Source organism: Bos javanicus, chromosome 5 (genome assembly GCF_032452875.1).
Source record: "Bos javanicus breed banteng chromosome 5, ARS-OSU_banteng_1.0, whole genome shotgun sequence".
NCBI lineage: Eukaryota > Metazoa > Chordata > Mammalia > Artiodactyla > Bovidae > Bos > Bos javanicus.
In genome coordinates, this window is record NC_083872.1 from 23,436,227 (window position 1) to 23,463,093 (window position 26,867).

General features: G+C 43.3%; 1 long non-coding RNA gene across 2 annotated transcripts in view; it reads right to left on the bottom strand.

The window, feature by feature from the left end:
* LOC133247229 (uncharacterized) overlaps positions 1-26,867 on the bottom strand; it is a 306,141-nt gene that overhangs the window by 66,592 nt on the left and 212,682 nt on the right. Inside the window, exon 3 of one of the 2 annotated variants that reach the window (XR_009736330.1) lies at positions 24,056-24,122. This is a non-coding gene — a long non-coding RNA (uncharacterized LOC133247229). Of the gene's footprint in view, positions 1-23,441; positions 24,123-26,867 lie in introns of those variants that run through there. The other variant, XR_009736329.1, reaches the window with a different exon arrangement.

The window sequence follows — 26,867 nt, forward strand, 5'->3', positions numbered from 1 at the left end:
ATGACAGGTGCTGGTTGTCTGAATCTCCATTACTGCAAATCATGCACGAAAGATCAGTTCATAAAAGACAAAGACCCAAAGCTTCCTGCTCTCATAGTCTGGAGCTGCCACTTAGATCAAGTATGATCTAAATGCTGGCGCTAGGTTCCATACTCCCCCATTGGAGGTCAGAACAAGGAAGTGTGGTAACGCTCTCCAGCCTAAAGAAAACAACAGTAAGTTAGAGCTGCCCTGAACCAGCAGCAAGAGGCCAAGTTAAAGAACAGAAAGACGTGAGTGAACCCAGAAGTTGGTGCTCACGTTTAAATGCCTCGTCCTGTCACCTTTGGCCATTGCATGTTGGGATAACATTTAGAGCTGGGTCAGGAGTCAGGACTCTGATTCTATTTCTGCCTCCAAGAAGACCTTGCAGGGTGGCCTTGGGCCAGACTCTACTTCAGTGTCCTCATTTTTGGAGTGTGGGTAACAATGTCTGCCGGCTGCTGCTGCTTAGTCGCTCAGTCGTGTCTGACTCTTTGCGATCCCGTGGACTGTAGGCTGCCAGGCTCCTGTGTTCATGGGATTCTCCAGGCAAGAATACTGGAGTGGGTTGCCATTTCCTTCTCCAGGGGATCTTCCCAAGCCAGGCATTGTAAGCAGATTCTTTATCTTCTGAGCCACCAGAGAAGCCCAAAGTCTACCTGCTGCTGCTGCTAAGTCACTTTAGTTGTGTCCAGCTCTGTGCGAACCCATAGACGGCAGCCCACCAGGCTCCCCTGTCCCTGGGATTCTCCAGGCAAGAACACTGGAGTGGGTTGCCATTTCCTTAGTTGGCTTTTAGAGTAAAGTTGACACAGCCTTGGGGCAGGCACTAGCACACGGGGTAGCTCTTCCCGTACACACAACATAACATAGTACAGAAGACCAGATCATCAAGTTCTCTCAGCCCCAGGACCCTTCTCTGACCATGGAAAGGCAATCTGTACCTCCACACCCCCAGTCTTTACCCATCCCTGTTACACCCAAATGTACAAGGTAAGTCTTATGAGGTCATGTCCCCAGCAACCCCACATTCTCTCTTCAGTGTCCTTTGGTAGTTTCAGACACCGCAGCACCACTGCTGTCCAAGATCAGAACTTAAGCACTTGAAAAGCTCCAGGAAGAGGTGTCGTCTTGTCTCTGCATCAGGTAAACAGCCCATGGCCTTGCCTTCTGACAGATGACAACAGCCGCTCAACAGGCAGCTCTGTGGAGCAGTGTTTATATGACACTTAGTATCCTGGGAGGCCTAGGATTTATGGAGATGCCTATTGCTGGGTAAACCAACCCCGAGGACTTGGACCAATGGGGAACTTAAGATGATCTCCACCATTTACTTGGCTGTTACCACCTCTCCAGCTGGCAGGAAATTGCCAACAACTCCAGAAGATGACCCCAGCCTTTTAGATAGAAAAGCATGGTACTTTATATGTTATTCAGCCAGTAGAAGAGAAAGAGGGCCTTTAAGAAAATGTGTCTGTTGTTGGAAGGAAAACTAAGGCAGCTTTTGAAGCTACTTTCCTAGTCTTCAAACTAGAGAAACAGATTACCAGAGAAGAGAGTTCCTGAGAGCAGGATAGGCAGCCTAAGCTCTATATTCCAACACCTGTTGGGGAGCATCTCATGAGCCCACACCCTATGAAGCATTCAATATATACTGCTTGAATTAAGCCTCATGATAATCTATCATTCTCTGGCATGAACCAGAGATGCCATCTCAACCAATCATTAACATCTCTGGGCCTGGTCCTCTTCTAATGCCAGGGTAAGAATTATCAACAAGTATGTTGAAATCCCCAAGGACTATGCCAAGGAATGGGAACAGAGAGGAAGTCAGTAAGCCACACTGAGGGGGCTGATAATTTTCATATAAAAGGGCGAGGGGAGGAAGCAGTGTAAATAAGTGGCAGAATAGGGAGAAGAGGAAAGGCAAACTCAATAAACAGTTCCAAAGTAAGAGCCTCAAAATAAGTGTCTTTCTCCCTTGGAATATTACTGTTTTGTGCTGGTTTAAGAAACTCAACTACCTTCCTCTGCTTCAGAAAATAGACAGGATAACAGGAAGCAGTTTCAGATTCCACAGTGATTATAGCTACTTAAGTTGACTTACCAAATACTGTCTCAAACAGATGGTATGTAACATTTGATTAAGGGCTTATCCTGCAAGCCCCACAGGGAACATTTCTTTCCCTCTTAATATAGAAAAGTGCAGAGGAGAAAGGAAGTGAGCCGCCATCCTTGCCCATATTCCACGGATATCAGTTTAGCCTCATGTCTGTGCCTTTCCTAACACGAATCCATGCTTATTACCGGACTCAAGACCAAACCGCATAGTAGTGACCCCACTGGATCTTGGTAAGAAGGATATTGAAGATCATCTCCTCTAAGCCCCCTGTTTTACGTAAGGAAATGGAGACAGACGGAGGTCAGCTGACTTGCTCATGTTGACATTGTGGCAGGCCTGGAGCCGGCCTTACCACTCCGACTCTGGCATTCACACTAGCCTTTATATGTATACATAATGTTCAGTGTGGGGAAAACATACAAATCTGTCAGCGCCATTATTACTAAATTAGCACCAATCTGTGATGAGCAATTACCAGAACTTGAAGCTGATGGGTAATGCCATTCAAGTCCAGTTAATGAGCCAAAAGCTTGGTTCTTCAAAACACTTGACATTAATCAGCATTTGGCTTCGGTTTGTGACAAGTGTTTTCAAAACATCACAGACAATTACAATATTCCTAGCCTTGCTTAGTGTAAATACAAAATGAAAGAAAGTCGGAATTTTATAAATGACAGTCTCCAGAATGGAAATAATGAGTCCCACGGAGAGGGTACAATGTGTTCATCCTCCTGCGGCCAAATGTAATTTGGGAACTAACCAGCTCACTGAGAGATTACAAAGTGTGAATCTTTGCTTGGTGAGGAAGAAAAGGCCTCTTTTCTCAATAGCAGAGCAGAGCTAGCAAGCGGGACCAGCCCCTAAGTGCAGTTACAGAGGAATTACCCCAGGCTTCATGCCCTGACTCCCCCGACTCCCCACACACACGCCACTGACCCCCAAGGTGACCAGCAGCGCCCCAGATGAGAGGGTTCCCCAGCATCTAGCGGGGAAGAAGCAGCATACTGAGAGTCGTTTGGAACTCAACACACAGAGGCCTGGGACAATTAATTTATTGCTTATCTATCCATCTACCTACCTATTTATCATCTATCTATTTAAAGAAAGTGAAAGTAAAAGTCACTCAGTCATGTCTGACTCTTTGCAACCCCATGGACTATACAGTCCGTGGAATTCTCCAGGCCAGAATACTGGAGTGGGTAGCCTTTCCCGTCTCCAGGGGATCTTCCCAACCCAGGGATTGAACCCAGGTCTCCGGCATTGTAAGCAGATTCTTTACCAGCTGAGCCACAAAGGAAGCTTAAGAATACTGGAGCGGGTAGCCTATCCCTTCTCCAGCGGATCTTCCCTTCCCCAGGAATCGACCTGGGATCGCCTGCATTGCAGGTGGTTTCTTTACCAACTGAGCTATCAGGGAAGCCCATCTATTTAAAATTATAAGCTAAAGACCCATCTGTGGTTAATGTTAGGTTTTCTGGTGGACAGAGAGGATTGCTTCATTCACTGAGCTCAGGATCGCATTGCTCATCAGCTCGTCTTATGTTAATACAAAATGTGTTAATCAGTTGGGCAGTCATTGCTTAATAGCTAATATTTATTGAGAAGTCACTGTGTTTCAGGAGCAATACTGAATGCTCTTCCCGCATCACATTTCCTTGTCACTATGGCCCTTTAAGATAATAGTAATCATAATTACAGTCAAGAATCTATGCAACACATATATTGGGCACCTGATCGTGTGATACACTGTCCTAGGTATTGGGGATACAGCAGTGAATGAAACAGCGAAGTCCTGTCTCTCTTTTGGATAACTTAAATCAGTTGGTTATTGCTGTATAAAAAATCTCCCCCTTACTTACTGACTTTCAAGAATTAGCATTCATTATTGCTCATAAGAGTATGGGTTTCCAGAGTGGATTTTCTGATCTTGGCTGGACTCTCTCTTGTGTATGTAGCTAGCCAGCAGATTGGCTGATCTAAGAGGGCCTTCTCTGGGAATACTCACCTCTACTTCATGAGGTGGCACCTCCAGCCGCCCCCTTGGACTCGTTCTTATGGTAAAGTCAGGGGCGCTGAGAGAAGCGTGGAGATGTGCCAGGCCTCTTGAGACCTAGGCTGAGAGCTAGCACAGCCTCACTCTGCCACATTCTATTGGCCAAAGAATGTCCAGATTCAAGGGCAGGGAAGTGGAGTCCGCCTCTCGATGGAAAAAGCAGCAAAGTCACATTGGAATGTACACCGGACTCAGGGAGATTATTAAAGCAATCCTTAGACTACATATTTAACAATGACTAAAATGATGCTAAGAATTCATGAAGATACTTCATTTGAGCCTCACAACCCTGTGAGTCAAGTTCTACTATCAATCTTTGTTCCCCTGGTGAGGAAATTGAGGCCTAAAGAGGTTAAAAATTTTGCCTAAGATCTACACATGGTATCAGGGTTCAAACTCGAGACCTCTGTGCCTAAGCACCAAAACAATGTTTGATTTTTCTCCGGCCTGGGCACTTAAAGAGTGAAAAGATAAAACATGGCCACTACCTGCAAGGCACTTACAGTCCTACTGAACATACATAATATATATATATATACACACACATAATATATTAATATAATATATCCATGAAAAATCAATAACAATACATGTCACTAAGCTACACTTGATAATTTCCCAGAAGGCAGTGAGGATAACTGTGGCTAAGACAAGGGACAGGAGCTTTCATGAAAAGGGGGAGACTGAACTGAGCTATGGAAAGGCTATGGACAGTGAGCAGCAAAAGGAGAGGGCTTTCTGATAATGGCATCCCCCTAATTTCTATGCAAAGTGCTTTCTGCCTCTTTCTTCCTTATAGAATAAACTTTAATTTCTCTAGAATGGCATGCAGTATTTCTAACATATGGCTTATATGTTGGCATTTTAGTCAGCTGTGAGCTAAAGAAAATCTGACTAACCGTGACTTTACTCAAATAGGATTTTTTTTTTTTCCATGCACAAGGCATGTGGGGAGGTGGGGGAAACAGTAGCCAGATGATGTCACTGAGGAAGCAGGAGATTTCTGGCTTTCTCCTCTGCCATCCCACAAACATATCCTCATTCTTGGAGGGTCTCACAGTGCCAGGATGGCTGCTGTTTCCACAAGTAATGGCATGTGCTCTGAAGTAGGAAGAAGTTGGGGGAGGAAGCTCAAGATGAGCATGTCAGTACAGGCTGTCTACTTTTTAAATGCTTTCCCACGACTTTCATCAACTTACACTCTTCTTTACTCTCTTTGGCCCTGGCCGCTCATGCAGAATCGCAAGGGAAGCTGATATTTCAGTTTTCTAGCTCCATAATATGGGAAGACAAGAAAGAAGGGGACTGTGATCGGCTCTTCACAGAGCTGTGTGTGTGCTCCACCCACACTGTTGACCTCAACCATGCTTCCCCAGTGCTTCCCCAGCCATCGCCATGAACCAGCACACAGAGACATCATTCCAAGATCACTTCAATCAATTGCTCTCCTGGCTCCCTTTCCTCATGATGTCCTTGTCCCTTCACGGTCTGTGAAATTCTTCCCCAGCAGGAGACATGAATGCTGCCCTCTGTCAGGCTGCCTTCGTCCCTTCTTGGCTGCCGCTCTTGTGGCACTCAGCACTTTCTGCCTTGGATTGCTCCTCTATTAGATTGCAAACTCTTCAGGTCAGGGACTGTGTCTGATTGTTCATCTCCCTCCAGCACCTCACACAGCTCCTGGCACATGCAGGCATCGTGAAGGATGTCTCCTTGACTTAGTACACATGAGGATGAGAGAAAGGACCACCGGGATAACTTCAGAATTGTCAGGGGTTGATGATGGGTGCAATGGTGATGCCATCCACATTACCAGGAATTCTGTCTCAGACTTGTTGAGTGTAAACTGATCACTGAACCCACAAATGGAAATTAAATACAGGTATCTGGTTTCAGAGGAAAGGTCAGGATTTGAGTTGTAGGTTTAAACTCATGGGCAACAAGGAAGATTCAAAGTAGAAAGAGCTGAGGATCCCACCTATAGTTTGAGAAGGCCAAGGGGAAAAAGGGAGCAGTGAACTCCAAAGAACAAGCATATGGCAAAAGCAGGGTTGGGCAATGACACAGATACAATATCACTGAGATTCTGGCCGATCGGAAGCATTAGCTCTGTGTTTACCCAAGTGATCAATGTGTCCTTGTGAAGAGCATGAAGGCCAGGCTTGAGCAAGTATTTTCTGCCCAAACTCTAAATTTCAGGTTATCTACAAATGAGGGCAATAGATATGTATCACTATGAAGCATTAAATAAACAAATAAATTAGTCTGATTCCCTTACGTGGCAAATGACAGAAGCTCAGTTGAAATAGTCTGGAAACTGGCTTAAGGAAAAGACAACTTATTGGTTGATGAAAGAGCAGAGATGTCTTTTGCTTCAGACATGGCTGGATTCAGGGCCTAAGTAATGTCCTTAGGACCCTCTCTCTCTCTACCTCATTCTCATCTCTCTTTAGTTCCTATTTTCTCTGGACTTTGAACTCATTGTAACTGTAGACGGTTTTCCTCCTGCATCCAGGAAAGGTGACGGAAAGCACCCCCACTGATCTCATCTTTACAGTTTGTGACCCTAGACTGGGAGAGCTGCTGCCGCTGCTGCTGCCAAGTCACTCAGTCGTGTCCGACTCTGTGCGACCCCAGAGATGGCAGCCCACCAGGCTCCGCTGTCCCTGGGATTCTCCAGGCAAGAACACTGGAGTGGGTTGCCATTTCCTTCTCCAGATCATGAAAGTGAAAAGTGAAAGGGAAGTCATTCAGTCGTGTCTGACTCCTAGCGACCCCATGGACTGCAGCCCACCAGACTTCTCCATCCATGGGATTTTCCAGGCAAGAGTACTGGAGTGGGGTGCCATTGCCTTCTCCACTGCTCTCTAATTAGGCACCTAAATGGCAAATCTCAAGGAAGAATCTGATCGATCTTTCAAGGTTTCCTGTGTTTCCCCAAACCAGGGGAACAAAGCACTCTGATTGGGCTTAGGTCACATGCCAGCTACATGCAAAAGAGTCAGTCTGGACTACTCTGTCCTACCATGCATGCAAATGCATGGAGATAAATTCAAAATCAATTGAAGACCCAAATGTAAGACCTGAAATCATAAAACATCTACAATAAAATATACGCAGTACTCTCTTTGACATCAGACTTCATGATTTTTTATTTTTGGATATGTCTCCTCAGGCAAGGGAAACAAAAGCAAAAATAAATGGGATTACATCAAACAAAAAAGCTTTTGCATAGCAAAAGAAATTATCAGCAAAATGGAAAGTCCACCTACTGAATGAGAGAAAATATTTGCAAACATACCTGATAAGTGGCTAATATCCAAAATATACAAAGAGGTCATACAACTCAACATCAAAAAAACCAAGAACCTGACTGAAAAATGGGCAGGGGATCTGAATAGACATTTTCCCAAAGATGACATGTAGATGGCCATCAGACACTTGAAGCTCAATGTCACTAGTTATCAGGGAAATGCAAATCAAAACCACAGGGAGATATCCTAACCCTTTAACTTATATGCAGAGCACATCATGAGAAACGCTGGACTGAAAGAAACACAAGCTGGAATCAAGATTGCCGGGAAAAATATCAATAACCTCAGATATGCAGATGACACCACCCTTATGGCAGAAAGTGAAGAGAAACTAAGAAGCCTCTTGATGAAAGTGAAAGAGGAGAGTGAAAACGTTGGCTTAAAGCTCAACATTCAGAAAACAAAGATCATGGCATCCGGTCCCATCACTTCATGGGAAATAGATGGGGAAACAGTAGAAACAGTGTCAGACTTTATTTTTTTGGGCTCCAAAATCACTACAGATGGTGACTGCAGCCAGGAAATTAAAAGACACTTACTCCTTGGAAGGAAAGTTATGACCAACAAAGATAGCATATTCAAAAGCAGAGACATCACTTTGCCAACAAAGGTCCGTCTAGTCAAGACTATGGTTTTTCCTGTGGTCATGTATAGATGTGAGAGATGGACTGTGAAGAAAGCTGAGCGCTGAAGAATTGATGCTTTTGAACTGCAGTGTTGGAGAAGACTCTTGAGAGTCCCTTAGACTGCAAGGAGATCTAACTAGTCCATTCTGAAGGAGATCAGCCTCGGGATTTCTTTGGAGGGAATGATGCTGAAGCTGAAACTCCAGTACTTTGGCCACCTCATGGAAAGAGTTGACTCATTGGAAAAGACTCTGATGCTGGGAGGGATTGGGGGCAAGAGGAGAAGGGGATGACAGAGGATGAGATGGCTGGATGGCATCACTGACTCGATGGATGTGAGTCTGGGTGAACTCTGGGAGTTGGTGATGGGCAGGGAGGCCTGGCGTGCTGTGATTCATGGGGTCGCGAAGAGTCGGACACGACTGAGCGACTGAACTGAACTGAACTGAACTGAAACCTAACCTTAGTCCTAAGTTTACCTCATTGTGATAATCATTTCCTTATGTACGAGTGAAATCATTATGTTGTACACCTTAACCTTATACAGTTGTTATTTAGTCATTAAGTCACATCTGACTCTTGTGACCCCAGGCACTGTGGTACACCAGGCTCCTCTATCCATGGGATTTCCCAGGTAAGCCTACTGGAGTGGGTTTCCCTTTCCTTCTGCAGGAGATCCTCCCAACCAAGGGAATGAATCCATCTCTCCTGCACTGGCAAGTGGATTCTTTACAGCTGACCCACCAGGGAAGCCCAACCTTATACAGTGCTATATGCCAACTATATCTCAATAAAACTGGAAGGATAAAGAAAAAGGAAAAAAAAAAGAAATTAGTTCTACTAGAAGAAGAGAAGGAATTCTTCACAGACACAGACTTCAAGTCTTCTTTTATAAGGCCTGTTGCAGACAGGCTTTCACCAGTTGGGCCCTGCTTCTTGAATCCTAGTGGATTCAGACACACAGAGTTTACTGATAATTCAGCTGTGAAGAGCAGCTTGACTTACTGCCCCTGCTGCTGGCTTGCCTGTTCAGCAAGTAAACAGCCTCTTTACCTCCCTCTGGGCATTCGGACCCACCCTAGGCAGATGAACTAAAGGGAGCTGTGAGTTAGTCAGTTTCAAGGCTCATTATTTCCGGTGACTGGCTTCAGTCCCTTTAGGATTTTGACTCTCCTCATGTTTTCCTGAGCTTCATTTTGGATTCCTACTCTGAATGCTACTTCCTCTGGGCCTGGAATAACCCTGGTGTAACCTCATTACCAACTTTCCATGACTGGATCTCCTCTCTTTCTTAAATAGCCACCTGTACTAAAGCTATCTATCTGCAACTGAATACTGAACTCAGCTCACTTGCCAAGTCTTCTTCCTATTGCCTACTGGTTGGACCATTTCTGTGCTATCTCTGGAGACTGGTTTAGACTCTGAGTTCCATCCCTCACTGACCAATCCCCAGTAATGACAGCTACTAACATCTCAAGAAACTTTCTCAGTCTCTAAATATACAGGGCCACATGGAACAGCATTCTTAGAAGCACTCAAACTGGGTTTATTGCATTATAAACATTTGATCTTCCTACTGTGGAACCAGAAGCAGAAGTGGGAAGAATGCTCAGCCTCCCTAACTTTATCACACTGTCACCAGGGCCTTTACAGAGCTTGTGTAGCTGGGTATCAAAGTGTTGAAACAGATCTTGCCCCTTCTGCCTGAGCCCCTTTTTCCATGGAGTTCAGATCTTGTCATGGAACAGGACCATCTGATTCCCTCCATCTCTTAATATCTCTTTCTAGGCTCTTCCATATTGATACATTTAATAGATTCTCTCAGCTCTGTCCCATTAGTTTGCCAAACATGCCTGGACATGAACTCCAGCAAAAGAAGAGGCCTGGGTTCAGGTTGAACTCTCTACTACAAGAAGAGGCATGTTCCTGGCAATGGTTTCCCAATCTGGTCCACACTACTAAAGCAGTCTTGGTGTGTGTGTACTGGATGCCTGTCACGCACGACTTCACGTCCTCTCACCTGACTCCTACTGCAGCCCACTGCTGAGGCAGCGAGTCCCATGGGGTCTTCCCCTGGGTGTAAATCTGATCGTGTCTCACCTGTGCCCTCATCACAGACCTCTCGCGTCCCGTTCCAGGGCTTCTCTTATGCCAGACACAATATGTCAGACACAATAGTGTGTACACAATATACACTGCCGCATTGCAACCCAGAAGCAAGAGGGCCAGTAACGCCTCGGGCCATCCCTTGACCAGTAGATGACAGAAGCTGATGAATACATAGTTCCTTTTTTGTCTACCAGGCAGGCATTTTTGAGATGCAATTCATAAGGTTCCTCAGAATGTTCCAGTGAGATAGAGCAGAGGTGGTCTGCAGTCGTGCTCAAACCAATAATTCATCCTTGTATTGGCTTTCCCACTTCCCCTGCCCCTTCCTTTTTTCCCACTTCTCTTCTTTTACTTTAAATAAAATATCTCAGGGTCTGCTTTATGGGAAACTCAAATGGAGAGAATATGATGGCTCCTTGATAGTTATTTACGAGGAAGAATAAAGCTTTGGGACCAAAGAAGCCTAGTTTCAAATTCTGTTTAACTAACAGGATGGCCGTCTAGTCAAGGCTATGGTTTTTCCAGTGGTCATGTATGGATGTGAGAGTTGGACTGTGAAGAAAGCTGAGTGCCGAAGAATTGATGATTTTGAACTGTGGTGTTGGAGAAGACTCTTGAGAGTCCCTTGGACTGCAAGGAGATCCAACCAGTCCATTCTGAAGGGATCAGCCCTGGGATTTCTTTGGAGGGAATGATGCTAAAGCTGAAACTCCCGTACTTTTCCACCTCATGCAAAGAGTTGACTCATTGGAAAAGACTCTGATGCTGGGAGGGATTGGGGGCAAGAGGAGAAGGGGACGACAGAGGATGAGATGGCTGGATGGCATCACTGACTCGATGGACGTGAGTCTCAGTGAACTCTGGGAGTTGGTGAGGGACAAGGAGGCCTGGCGTGCTGCAATTCATGGGGTTGCAAAGAGTCGGACACGACTGAGCAACTGAACTGAACTGAACTGAACAGGATGGCCATAGACAAATTACTTAGCCACTCTGAACCCCAATGTCCTCATTTTATAATGGGGGTAACATGCCTAACCCCATCATGTTTGTCTAAGCACTGGACTGAAGAGTCTGTGTGAGAAACTAACAGCAACCCTGACTCAGGGTACCACTCAATCCTGTGTTCATTCTTTTCTCTTTATTTTCACCCCTTGCTCTTTCTGGCCTTGGCTTGTTTGTTTCTTTTTGTTGTTGTTGTAGTTTTAGTAGAAGGTTGTGGGGTAGAAATGGAAATAGACATAATAAAAGGATAGTTTTGTGTACTTCAAATGTACCTACTCCACATCAAATAGATGGATACAAATGCAAAATTCCACTAAACTAAATCTTTAAATTTATTACTTTATAAAAATTATAATTTTTAAAAAGCACCAGAAAATTTATGCCTGTATTAAATACTCTCTAAAAGGGAGAAATATATCATTGTTTGAGGATATACATTTAAAATAGAGACAAAATGAGATTAACAGCTAGGTTCTTCTGTCAGAGCAGGAACTCTCTCCTTTAACAATTTTAAATGAAAACACCCTTATTGATACATCAACGTACATTTTTATTAAATATTTATTATATATAGAATATATTTATATAATTAATATATAACATATATAATAATATATAGTATTTTCATTTGTGTGCGCTCAGTCGTGTCCAACTCTTTGTCACCCCATGGACTGTAGCCCACCAGGCTCCTCTGCCCACGGGATTCTCCAGCAAGCATAATGGAGTGGGTTGCCATTTCCTTCTCCAGGGGAGCTTCCCAACCTAGGGATCGACGGAAACCTCATCTTCTGCAGCTCCTGCCCTGGCAGCTGGATTCTTTACCACTGAGTCATCTGGGAAGCCCACTATATAAGTATATTATAGGTCATAATATATACTATATTACATTATACATAGTCATTAAGAGCATTTTCATTTAAAATGTTAAAGGGAAGAATTCCTTCTCTGACAGAAGTATATGTAATTATATAATAATCTAAAATATCCTATAGATTTAATATAAAATAATATATTTAATATATTATATAAATAACATATATAATTATATATTTAAAATATATATACAAAGTCCTTATTATACTAACTCCCTTGTTTCTAATAAGGGACTTTGAATCTGAACTAATGAAAGACAAGTAAATCACTGGGATTAAATCAAGACTATAATGTAACCTCTCATGCCATTATTCAATTAACTGTCTCAGCCAGGAGTAGATACCCATGGGAGCTTGAAGCAGCTAAAGGGCAAAAATTGCATTCTTGGAACACAGTTCAAAATACCAATGAAATTACACTTGAGCACGGAGACAACTTGCTAGATGCTAGAGCAATAGTACCACAGTGTAACAGCCTGGGAGGGTAACAGCCACAGCAGGAGCTGAAGAGTACAGGAAGTCCATCCAGGGCCAGGTCAGGAACCCACAGGGTGCCCACAGACCCACGGTGTGCTGCCAGCTTTGGGCATCAGCGTGCCAGCAGGGGCAGCCTGAGGTAGAGTACCCATAGTGGTGAGAGAACCACAGAGGTGGGTGAGCGGTTAAGAGGTGTGTTCCCTTCTCTTTCCCTCCTCTCTGCCAATGCACCCGAGCCTAGGGAAGGGCGGAGGGAGGAGAGAAGCTGTGAACTAGAGCAAGATTCAAACTGCATGGACCTAGCTTTTAAAAACTGAAAATTTATACAATCTGCCCTAGATGTTGTTGAGGGATAGAAAGAGGGGCTAGACACTGATTGGCAGGAAAAAAAGAAATCCTTTACATTTTTGTGCCCTAATATGCTGACATATCTCAGTTAACCACTTACTAAGATATCAGTGATGATAGAGAACAAGAGAGATACATACATACACACATATATACACACAATAGACCAAGACTCAAATAATTTTTTAGTAGGATGAAAAGAGTTACATTCACGGGGGTATTTCTGCTATGCCTTGCATTGAACCAGGTGTGTTACCCAGTAATCCCCTTCATTCTAACAACAATAAGCACATTATCTCCATTTCTCAGATAAGGAAACCGAGTCTTTAAGCGGTTTGAGTAACTACCCTGAGATCATACAGTTTGTTAGTGGCTAGTAACCTTCTCTTATTGCTTATTCTAAAACTGAATCATTAACTCAGCTTAGCCCTACTTTCTACTGCCTCATTTTATAAATATTTAAATCTAGTCTCAGAGAAATTTAAAAACTTGACCAAAGTTGTTACTATTCACTAGCAGAGAAAAGATTTCTAACAAAAAAAGGTCTTTTGATTTTTTACTACAGGGCTTCTAATAAGGTTATTAAAAGAAAGGAAAAACTTACAAATAAGCCCATGTGCACGTTTGTTTTAAACAGCAGTTGTCATTATGTTAAGAGATCATAGTCCAAGGCAGGTGGCTAGCTCAGGCTGTGTTCTTGTTGAGGGAAGAGAATAGAGGGGTCTTGTAAAATTCTAACCTACTTATCAAGTTCAAAGGCATTATTATGCTTTCAGCTATCAGCCCTACCTACTGGGTGCCTTCCCAGCACCTAGTACTTAGCCTGGCAGTGTATGCTTGCTGGATGGATATTCAATGTAAATATAATCCATATGCTGTGGTCAAAATAGAAATTAATGCACTCTGAACCAAAAAAAAAAAAAAATTACAATTTTTCCCCCTTAACATTGCATAGATAATACTACTCAGCAGATATGTTTTTTTCCCCACAATTCACATCAGTCAACTTTTATTTGCACCTGTAATATGGACGTGTACATATATGCTCATCTGTCAATTTTCCTGAGCTAACAATCATGGTATCATGACCTGTCACCAAATACCAAAGTCAGACCTTCTAGGTCAGTCTTATTCCATTTGTGTATTACTTGTTACAATGTATATATTACAATACGTATACACGTACTTCTCAGATTTCAGGAGTTGATCAGTTACCCCCAATGATAGGTGAAGGGCAAGACTGCTCACCTCTGAAAGGCTTGTGCAGAATCTTACAACATGAAGTGGGAATTTCCCTTCCCTTCTGTTAAATTCTAATTCACCTCCACTCACCCACATGGCAAGTCTAGCTGTCTGCCCCAGGCAGCTTCTGCCAGTTAGGCCAGGCCTGATCTTGTTTTCTGAATGTCTGAAGCAGGGAGGCCTAAAAGGAAATATTGCTCTCATGCCAAAGTTGCTTTGTCTTCATGGGGAAAATTTTTTTTTTCAGAGAAAGGTAAAGGCAGCCAATCTGAGAAATCTTAGTTGATTATTTACTATGACTTAACCTTCGAAAGATTCCACTGCAAAAGGAAGGGCAGGTATTTACACAGTTCACAGCCCAGGAACCTCTTTTCCTCTGCATACCCAGCGGAGCTAAGCTATTTAGCTTGACCTCATACATAACGAGGCCAATCCTATGACCCCCTGAATTTCCCCACATGACTCGCAGGGAACATTCAAAGAAGGCAACTTGCTACTAAGCCTGGAGGAGTTAGGGTTTATATCATTCCTGAATTATCGATGGAGCTTTGCAAATCAGCTTTACCTGTGCACATGACTATGCTCAGTTAATCTTTACCACAGAGAAGAACGTTTGTCAATATAAGGGCTAATGAAGACCTACACTATATAAATTTTTTTTCTCTAAGCAAAAATATCAAAATTCACATGTGATTTTACTGATTTGAAATAATAATTCTGGGGTTTCAGAGTATCATTTGATGGGACTTGAGGTTTCAGATCAAATCTTTGTGCAGAGGTAAGAACTGCTCTGCTTTAGCAATATTATTATTATTAACCACCTGAAGCAAGTGCTCAAAATATATAAATGTTATTTGTAAAAAAGGCAATAATGCCATGTAGAAATTCATGCTGAGGGGCTGTCATTTCAGAGGGTAGAAAGAGCACCATCCGTCCCTCTTTAGGTCTTAAAAAAATTAAGTGAAAGTGAAGTGGCTTGTGTTACATAAGAGGCTGATGACACAGAGTAAACAGACTTAACAGCAAAGTTAACAGTGCACTTGTTATTAAGACTGTATCAGTTAGGAATAGCGATTGGATGCAAATAACAGAAGTACTAGGAGTGGCTAAAGCAAGTCAGTAGTTTGTTCTCACTTAAAAATTTGGAAGGTCTTCAATTATTAGGGACCCCAAGTCTTCCCTCTTTCTCTCAACCTTATGATCCAACATGGTTGCTGAAGTCTCAGCCTTCCCATCCATAGCCCAGGAAAGAGGAGAAAGGGGGAAAAGGGTCAAAGTATTCTAGCTTGCTTCTCAGAAGCCTCACCTGTACAGTTGCCAATTTGGTAAATGAAAATAATAATATATTATATGGTGGTGGTGGTTTAGTTGCTAAGTCAGGTCTGACTCTTGTGACCCCATTGACTGTGGCCCTCCAGGCTCCTCTGTCCTTGGGATGTCCCTGGCAAGAATACTGGAGTGGGGTGCCATTTCCTTCTCCAGGGGATCTTCCTGACTCAGGGATCAAACCTGAGTCTTCTGCATTGCAGATAGATTCTTTATTCTTGAGCCACATATTAGGTAATATTGAAAATTATTTATTGTTTATCTGAAATTCAAATTTAACTGGGAAATTCACATTTCATTTGACAATGCTGCCCTCCCAACAACTCTTAGACCTCATTAGCCACCCCCTACTGTAAGGGATGAGTGCAATTGCACTCATCTCACAACGCTAGTAAAGTAATGCTCAAAATTCTCCAAGCCAGGCTTCAGCAATATGTGAACTATGAACTTCCAGATGTTCAAGCTGGTTTTAGAAAAGGCAGAGGAACCAGAGATCAAATTGCCAACACTCGCTGGATCATCGAAAAAGTAAGCGAGTTCCAGAAAAACATCTATTTCTGCTTTATTGACTATGCCAAAGCCTTTGACTGTGTGGATCACAATAAACTGTGGAAAATTCTGAAAGAGATGGGAATACCAGACCACCTGACCTGCCTCTTCAGAAACCTATATGCAGGTCAGGAAGCAACAGTTAGAACTGGACATGGAACAACAGACTGGTTCCAAATAGAAAAAGGAGTACGTCGAGGCTGTATATTGTCACCCTGCTTATTTAACTTCTATGCAGAGTACATCATGAGAAACGCTGGGCTGGAAGAAGCACAAGCTGGAATCAAGATTGCCGGGAGAAATATCAATAACCTCAGATATGCAGATGATACCACCCTTATGGCAGAAAGTGAAGAGAAACTAAAAAGCCTCTTGATGAAGGTGAAAGAGGAGAGTGAAAAAGTTGGCTTAAAGCTCAACATTCAGAAAACAAAGATCATGTCATCTGGTCCCATCACTTCATGGGAAATAGATGAGGAAGCAGTGGAAACAGTGTCAGACTTTATTTTTGGGGGCTCCAAAATCACTGCAGATGGTGATTGCAGCCATGAAATTAAAAGACGCTTACTCCTTGGAAGAAAAGTTATGACCAACCTAGATAGCATATTGAAGAGCAGAGACATTACTTTGCCAACAAAGGTCCATCTAGTCAAGGCTATGGTTTTTCCAGTGGTCATGCATGGATGTGAGAGTTGGACTGTGAAGAAAGCTGAGCGCCGAAGAATTGATGCTTTTGAACTGTGGTGTTGGAGAAGACTCTTGAGAGTCCCTGGGACTGCAAGGAGATCCAACCAGTCCATTCTAAAGGAGTTCAGTCCTGGGTGTTCATTGGAAGGAATGATGCTAAAGCTGAAACTCCAATACTTTGGCCACTGAAACTCCAGTACTTTGGCCACCTCATGTGAAGAGTTGACTCATTGGAAAAGACCCTGATGCTGGGAGGGATTGGGGGCAGGAGGAAAAGGGGACGACAGAGGATGAGATAGCTGGATGGCATCACCAACTCGATGCACATGAGTTTGAATGAACTCTGGGAGTTGGTGATGGACAGGGAGGCCTGGTGTGCTGCGATTCATGGGGTCACAAAGAGTCAGACATGACCGAGTGACTGAACTGAACTGAACTGTAAGGGACACCAGGAACTACTGTCTTCAGCCAGGAGTTGTTGCCATATTGGAGTTGTTTTGCTAAGGAAGAAATGGAGAGTGAATAAGGAGCTGACAGTCTTTGCAAGAAACTGAGGGCGAGCCTGGAAGAAGGTCCTCATCCACGCCCCACCACTCCTGTGCAGCATTTCTTGACTACATCAGCCCCTCGTGGTCACTCTGGATTCTGAACGCCTATGGCTTTTTTGCCTTGGTTCTAGATACAAAGCTAAGAAACTGATTTTTAATAAACACACACAAATTGATATGTTCAGGAGGCTAATGTCCTCTTCAAAGGAGTTAGACGCTAATGGTGCTGCCACCCTTCAAAATAGTTTTGGAGTTTCAATCTGATGAAGCAGAAATCTTTCCTTACAAGGGAAACAGGAAGCTGCCATTGCAGGCAAGACCAGGGAGGCCTTGGAAATTTGTTGTCTCTGAATAGAAGCGTTCAACAAATTCCACTGTCCATCAGTCTTACACTGGGCCTTCCCAGAGCCTCCTTCCATCATTATAAGACCACAAGATTATCTTCTGGAATGTCAACAGCTCCAGCCAGTGGGGGCAGAACTGAACAAAGCAGCCTGTTTAGGAAACTGGCCCTGGCAAGCTCAGTGGCCTCTCATAGCTCAATCATCTGCGGTCTAATAGGTCTCATTAAAGCATGATTTACACTGTGTTGCTTCCTAAAATAAAGATAGGGAACAGTGGGGAAAAACAGGGAATTAAAATTCTCCCCTTGTTTCCCTTGAAAACTTTCATTTTGGCGTCCCTTTTGCCTGACATGACTGCCTACAGTGCTCTGCTGTGTTTAGTTACTCAGTCATTGACTGCGACCGCATGGACTGCAGTCCGCCAGGTTCCTCTGTCCATAGGATTCTCCAGATAAGAATACTGGAATGGGTTGCCATGCCCTCCTCCGGGGCATCTTCCCTACAGTTCTTACCTGCTACAAATCAGGTTTCCATCCTTTCTCTGGTTGGCTGGATGAACCTGGCATGTTTTATAAGGTCAATCTTTACCTATAAGAAAGCACATCCCGCCTATCTTCAGGTCCCTTCCTTGAGCTAACTGTGTGGTTGGCAAGCTTTCAAACAGAGGGATAAACTTACTTTTCTAAGGTGGAACCCTAATATCACCCTATGGTTCAACACCTTTCCTGAATGGTTGCTGGGCAAACATCTCCATGTGGATGCTGATGACAGGAAACACATTATACGTATTCAGCCTAGGGTTTAACCACATTCAGTTCTGGGTTTGTCATATGCTCTCTCGCTATTTATACTGCTTTGGGTCAGCTACTTGATACTTAATGAAATTTGCCTCCAGGCTGCCCTGCAGGGAAAATGACCTATCTGGGGGGAATGCTGTTCCAACTTCATAACCTCTGACGATTGCCCAATAGTCCTCTGAAAAGGCTGCAGGCCTGGAGTGAGCGAAAGTCCACGCTGCTTCCTGGCATCGGAGGGTATCAAGTGCTTTAGTGTAAATAGAATGATATCCCCTGCGTGGGGGTGGGGTTGGGGGTGGGGGTGGGGAGGGGTGGGGGTGGAGGGTGGCGGCTTTCCAGCCAACCGCTCCCACAAGGGAGCAAGTGTAGAGGGCATGAGCGATGTAGCAATCCGGCCTCCGCTCAAGGTCAGAACGGGCAGGGTTCCTCAGTGATGATTTTACCAACCTTTCAGTTATTTCGGAAGCAAGAACACAACAGAGGCAAGAATGGATCTATGGGATGGAAATAATGAGCCATTTATAACCCAAAATGAGACTGCCAGGAAAAACAAATACACAAAAAAGTACATTTATCAGAAGCCTGCGCTGTCCAAGGCTAGCGGGGTACAAGGTACTGCGTGTTCAGCTTCCTGGGCCGAGAGCTACAGTAAGTCATGTCCCCCCTGGACTGCTTCTTCTCCTGTCAGCCGGATCAAGAGCCTCAACCACCTGGTGGAGAAAAGCTTTGGTGTTTTCCAAGTGTGTGCCGGGTGGATGTTTCACATTTTTGATAAAGATGTGGAGTCATGCTGCAACACTTAACAAGTGCTCCTGCGTAACAGTTGCGCAATTCTGAGAGGCCCAGGGCTCCGCACACCAGCGGGCCGCCGCGAACCCCCAGCTTATGTAATGTGTGAGCGCACCCTTGGGCTTCTCCTTGCAGACTGCTGAGGAATTTTCAGACTCTGAGGTTGGCCTTGGTTTCAGCAGTTCTGGGCCCCAAAGGTGCGTCAAATAGCTTAGCTGTCGGCACCTAGTGGTGTGCAGGAGGCTGCTGGAGGCTGATCCCTCTCTGGCAGCCTCATAGAGCAGGCTGGCTCTGGTCCCCAGGTGGCCTTGGCCTCACCCTGAAGCACCCTGTCCTGAGGGGGAATGAGGACTTTTCATCTTAGGAAGCCTAGGCCTGAAGGTTGAACTGGGGCTGCTCTGACAAATGGATTTCCCCAAAGCAAAGCGTCCTGGACGCATCGGGACACTGTTAAGTGGTTAGCACACTTTATCTGACTCAGATTCACCCAGTGCTCTCGTCCTCGGGCCCACCTGGAGCAGTGATAAAGTAGGTCAAGTGTGGGTTTTATGCCCTCTCACCTCCAATCACCGTTCCCATGCCTGCCTCCTGGTTTGCCTTTGATTTCCATCCAGGCTTCCACTCACCCCACAGAGCTTCTGGGCATTTGCTCTGTGCCAAGCACTGGGCACCAGGCAGGGCTGGTGCAGGGCTTTCACAGCACCTGGTGGCCCCCTGTGGCGCAGGGAGGAGCCCTGCAGGAGCCCCATTTCCCGGGTCACTCTCAGCCCCACCAGCAGTGTCCCCAGACTGTCCCTCTCTCCATTCACCTTCCCGATTCTCTCCATCTCCCCCTTCATTTCTTTACAGTACTTATCATAGCGATCTAACAAATTATTCTTGTACAAAGGTTGCTTTTGGTAATCACTGGTTCCTCCCAGGAGTTTCCACGTATGAAAAAATGATGGTTTGAAGAAACAAAGCCTTTTATGAGATGAACGCGGGTCTAATGGGAGTTTGAAACAGGGCGTAATATCCATATATTGTCTGAGCAGACTCTGTCTGGTTTCAGCAGGGAGAGTTTGCTTCCTTCCCCTGTGTACAGTGAACTCTGTGTGGGGTGGTTAAGAGAATAAATTCCAGAGCTGAACCATCTGGGTTCAAATCCCAGCTTTGTTAACTTACAATCTTAGGGAAGATCTTGGATCTTTGCTCCTTAATTTCCTCCTATGGAAAAGAGGGATGGTAGAAATAGCTAAGGATATCTCACAGGCTGGTTTGGGGATGACCAAAAATTAATAAGTATGATATTTTTATAATACTGCCATGCTTAGGTAAGTACACTATAATTATGTTAACTGATTCTTCATGAAGCCAGTTCTATTCTTTCTGCATTACAGATTCTCAAGTAAGTTGTACCAAGAGTGGATATGTGATTCAGGGTTGTAGTTTCCTCATATGCAAAATAGGAAGTAGTGATTGAATGAGGATGTGGGGTCAGAGGACCGGTCAGGTGACCAGATTCTGGTCTGTGTTCTTCGCTGGCTTTCTGATCTGGAGAACTCATGTAACCTCCCTGCAGTCCAGAAATTGGACTTGATCTGCGTTTTCTAAACTCAGGTTATTCAAGTAACACTTGTAGAATCATTACCATATCCCTGAATCACAGCTTCCCAGGTGGCGCTAGTAGTAAAGAACCTGCCTGCCAATGCAGGAGACATAAGAGACACGGGTTTGATCCCTGGCTCAGGAAGATCCCCTGGAGAAGGGAATGGCAACCCACTCTAGTGTTCTTGTCTGAAGAATCCCATGGACACAGGAGCCAGGCAGGCTACCGGCCATAGAGTCACACAGAGTCAGACACGACTGAAGCAACTTAGCACACACAGCATGCACTAAATCCCATCCTGGTTATTTATTTACTTGATATTTTCCTTCAGATAATCTTCAAATCAATTCACTTTCATATGTAGCCTGACAGAGGGAATATCCATATACTCAAGGGTTGGATATCATAATTATAGGTTTTTCTAATGCACGTTAAAATAAATTTTTAATGAAACTTTAAAATATTTTTTATAACATCTTCATGCATGCCACCAATGAGGTGCATACTCCATTTTAGCAAACTCTAGGTTAAATGTTCACTGTGGATCCAGTCAGCCCTAAAACCCTCTTGAGAAATGCTATATAATTTCCATGTGGCTATTTGGCTTTGTGTTTCTTTATATCACTTGCCTCATGCAGGGCACAGACTATGGCTTATACCTCTTTAGGCACCAAGCACCTGGAAAAGGGCTTGGTAAATATTTAATTTTAAGTTAGAAGTACATGCATGCATATCTACAAATATATCTGTGGCCCACTAACAACCAGGCCAGTACCGAAAACACTCCTTTCTTTCTCTCCACATCCTTATCACTGTGTTTGTTGGGTAGCTGTTCCCTGAATGAAGTGAAGCATGTGGACTCCAGGCCCTAAGTGGGCACTCAGGAAATGTCAGCTTCCCGGACAGCCTTCTCTCTTCCTGTGTTCTTTGTTAGTGGAGCTGTTTGTCCATGTGAAAATGAGCCTACTTCCTCAGGAGTTTACAGCCCTGGCTATTGTTGGGTTATAATAATTGTCGTCCTCAGTGCCAGCCCTAAAAGTGTTCATTCCCAGGTCTAGAAATGTCTGATCTAAAGAAGGAATTGTGTTTCTAAATGCTATTATTGAAGCGACCTTAAGAAACAGATTTACTCAAATCTCATCGGTAAAAATGTGCACCTATAGTATCATGACACAGTTCTGGGTTCACAGAATGAGAAATTTCTCAATTTTTTGACATTTATTAAACATTTCTGTGTCAATAACCTTGGGAGATATAAATCTGAATGAGACTATTAGACTTTGAAGAGACTAATAGATTGTGAGTGACTTGAAAGCAATAGTCATCTTACATCCCCTAGGGCTTAGCAAAGCAGCCACGTGTGGCAGCAATGCATTAAATATTTGTTCCATAAATGAACTAATGAATAGATGAAGACACCAGTTTAGCACTGAAAGAGCTTGCACTATTTGAGAAACGAGACAGCATAGACAAAGAAAGTATTAATTAACAGTAAGCCTAACATTACACGAGATAACAAAGGCTATTAAAGGTTAAATGAAGGGTACCCTGCTATACACCCTGTCCCAAAACACAGTGTCTTGATTCAGCAGCGAGTCTCAGAAAAGACTGTGTGTTAGCCCCTACTCTTCTGTCCTTATCATTCCCCTCCTGCCATCGCTGGTGAGCCGGACTTCAGAGGGAGGTTGCTAAGTTGCTGTCACGTGACTGGTTTCCAAGGGCCACTGAGCTTATCAGCTCCTGGAGCAAGCAGAGTATTATTTAATGTAAATAAATCAATGGCTGTTTATCCTCTCAATCATTCTTCAGTCATCCACTGGCAAAGAAAGAAATGGCAATGATGACAGCTATGAAATTAAAATGCATGAGAAGTTAGAAGTCATTAATTCATGATTTTGCAGGTCAGGGCGACCCTTCCACTTGCCAGGAACTTTGCCATGCCGTGAACTTCTACACACCTCTCTAGGATTCCAAATTGTCAGCACAAAAATAGCAGCCCCAAATCAATGTTTTTTTATTATTCATTAGTTACTGAAATACTCTTCCCAAATATACACTTAACTGAAAAATGCCTTCTCCTGTAGGGTTTTAAAGCATTCAGTCTATGAATCAAACCATATAGTTCAGCCTATTTCACTGGGCACTGATACCAACACCAGCAAAACCCAATTAATTGGGAAGAATGACATTTCCTTTGGAATTCTGTTTTAAAAATGATTTGTGTGCCAGGCCAATAAAAATTTCAAGCAGTGCAAAGCATAAGGAGAAGAAAGTAAATTTCTATCAACCTGTGGAACCCAGTCTCACAGTCTTTTCCATAGGGGCATCCACTATTATATTTCTTGGGCATCCTTCCAGAAATATTCTCTGTATATACAAGCATGTGTGCCCCTCCCTTTCTTACACATACTCCTCTGTTCCTCAGTGAAACTTAAGAAATTGTGGAGTTTATTGCAAATCTATACACTTAGATTTACCTCTTTTATTTCAACAGCTGCATTATATTCCACTGTGTAGATGTCCCCGAGTTTACCCAACTCCTGGTGGACAAGTGGGTAGCTTTAATCCTTTGCTCCCACAAACATATTTTTGCACGCATCTGAATAGAACCATGAATCAGTTCCTTAAAATTTCAAAATCAAAGGATATGTGAATTTTAATTCTGATAAACATTCTCAAACAGTGACACTCAAGTTTTGGTGAGAATTGCCAAAAGTAAAGTATTTATTCATGCTAAAAACAAAAGCGAAGACTATGTTTTATTTTAAACCATAATACCTGTCAAGCATCTCGTTTTTTTAATGAAATTCATTTGCCAATGTCTTGCCCACCGAAATGTACACACACACGCAGACATGATTATGAATCCATTCAAAATATACTTGACAGGGACTCGCTAAAGGAGGAACTTGCCAGAAGTTTCTTACCACCACATTGCGTGAGTGTTGCAATGGGGTTAGCTCACGAATACCACACGTTCTCCACTGTGCCCTTGCTGTGTTTACTATCTTTGTGGCCTTGGTCATTTAGCAACACTGCTTTATTTTTCTTTTTGTAACCAAAGGTCAATTTATCACCCATCCCCCTCCCTCCCTCCTCCGAATCACCAGGGACATGATTTCTTCTTGCCAGTGTTCCCTCACAAAAGTAACCAGTCTTAAAATGTCAGGCCAGGCAGATTACGGATGCATCCGTGAAAAGGGCTCTGTCACAATGAACTTTGATTAATTTGATTTTCTACTACCTGTGGGAGTGAGTTCATGAATGACAATCTTGTACTCTGCTCAGCTGCCACTTTCCTCACTGGCTTCCTGTATTAAAAACAAACAAACAAACAAAAAAACTGGTGAAGAGATCCAGAACAGTCTTTCTAGTTTCTCTAGAATTTACCCAACACACACTCTGTCCTACAGTCTCCAGTTTGGGCTCCTTTCCTATTTACAATTGTAACATGAGCAACATGTGGAGGTTTGGGGTTTGTTTTGTCACCAGCTGTAACCGTTTTCTTTTCCCTGCCTCTGACCACAAATTCATAACCTTCTGGTAACCGCTGAAAATTTACATCTGACTGGGTTGAATGGAATAAAGTAATTTTGGTTTCATTGGTGACAACCAATTAAATAAATGTTCTGCTTTCATCTAGAATGGGTTGCAAATTTAAGAAAACAGATTATGTCCAGCTTTGAATATTTTGGGGCTCCAAGGATCCATAAAGTAATTTCCATAATACGAGTAACCAAGGAGCTTCATTTTTTCATTTATCTCAGAATCACTCTCAAACAGCCAGAAACTGTAGATTAAAAAAAAAAAATTAGATTTAGACTCTGCAAGGAAGCAATGTCAGTATTCTCATGCTGTGAGCTGTTTAAGCTTCTTAGTCCAGATAGCCCTGGACTAAGGGCTTGCGCAGGCTTCCCTAGTGGCTCAGTGGTAAAGAATCTGCCTGCAGTGCAGGAGACACGGGTTCAAGACCTGGGTTGGGAAGATCCCCTGAAGAAGGAAATGGCAACCCACTCCAGTATTCTTGCCTGGAAAATCCCATGGTCAGAGGAGCCTAGAGGCCCACAGTCCATGGGGTCACAAAAGAATAGGACACGACTTAGTGACTAAACAACAACAGTAAGGGCTCGCTCAGGAAGCAATGGAAAGACCAGATCTTCTATTTAAAATGAAAGCAAGAACACTGCACTATGTTGACATTCTGTTGGTAAACTTCAACCCCACATGAGTCCTGCCCATGAAGGAGTCTAGGAGTTGGTGCTGCTGCTCTTGATCCTGCCATATAGGGTCCCCAGAAGTAGGACCCCAGGGACTTAGGAAAGAGGATGAAGATGGACAGTAGGTAGGAGCCACTGAATTATGCCAGACCAGGCTACAGAAACCTTGAGTGGAACATTTCAAAAGCCTTAAAGCCTTCAGCACAATGGAGAGATTTCAAAATCAAAGTAATTCCCCACTTTTAGGCACTTACACTCGACACAGATATCTCTTAGCAGTGGACTTCTCTATATTCTAACTCCTTTTATTCAACAAGCACATATTAGTCATATGTGAAGGGTTAGGCTTCCACCTCCGTGCTGTACAAAGACTAAAAAGTCATCAACTCTGCCCCATAGCATGCACTCATTAAATAACGTTGAATGAGTGAATCAAAGGATGCATGAATGAAGGAATAAAGCTTACATTCAAGTAAGGGGAGAAAACACAGATAAGCAGGTGGCAGGTGTGAGTGGTCAGTTCTACCCAGGGTAGCAGAGAAAGGTCTCAGGCTTGAGGTGACCAATAGGTAATGGACAGATAAATGGGGGAAGAAGAGATTTTTAATGTAGGAAGTGAAAGAACCTAGCATGAGCTAAGATCTAAAGCAGAGATCAGCAAACCAGAGCCCATGGACCAAATGCAACCTACCACCTGTTTTTGTAAATAAAGTTTTATTTGGACACAATCATGCCCATCAAGGTATATTTTGTCCATGGCTGCTTTCATGTTACAGGAGCAGCACTGATTAGTTGCGACAGAGACCACAAGATCTACAAAATCTAATATATTTATTAAATATTCAAGGGCCTGCCAGATAGGCCCAGTTGCTGGACCTTGGTGGTCCTAAAAGAGGCTTGATGAGAGATGAGATAGAAAAGGGAGCAAATCCTGAAGATTCTTTTATGCTGTGTTAAAATAACTGATACCTGTAAGAAGAGGGGCGGGGTAAGATAGGGATAAAGGATTCAGAAGTACAAAAGACTATGTACAAAGTAAATAAGCCCCAAGGATATATCACATGGGGTAAATAGCCAATATTTTATAGCAGTTACAAATGGAGTATAAGCTATACAAATTTTGAATCACTATGTTGTACACCTGAAACCAACATAATATGGTAAATCAACTATACCTCAATTTTTTTAAGAAAAGAAATTTGGTCTTGACTTTTCCAGAAATAGGTAGCAAAAGCACTTTTGCATTTATAAATGTTTCTCAGGGATCAAGATAGGTAAGAGACTCAATAAATGTATCTTTTAAAAAAGAAAAAACAAAAGATAGGTAAGAGAGATGTAAAATTTCAGCAGAAAACCAGCTGTCCTCTGACATGTTCCTTGAATCCACAAACATCAGAGAGCTGTGCCATTATACATCTTGTCACATGCTTGGGAAAGAGAACCTGGCATACAGAGACAATCAATGTCTACTGAATAAAGGAATTAGGGAAGGAGTGAAGACAATATTTTAATAGCATCATTATTAAAAGGCTTCCTGAATAGGCCACCTCTGTTACGAAACCACTGGCTGAGACTCCCACTGGTGCCCAGTTACCACACATGTAAACACTGAGATCCAGGCATGAGGAGGTTAACAGCGAAACACAAACCAGAGAGAAATTCCTTCCTTTCATCTCCAGTGCCAACATCATCAAATACCAGCCACTGGCTGAACCTGTGTTTATTCATGCTCAGTGGCCTAATGAGAGGGGATGGGACAAGAAGCAGCTCCGCTAATAACTGTCATAAAAATAATAATATCACTTGGCTCCATATGGCATCTTTCATTGGAAAATCTTG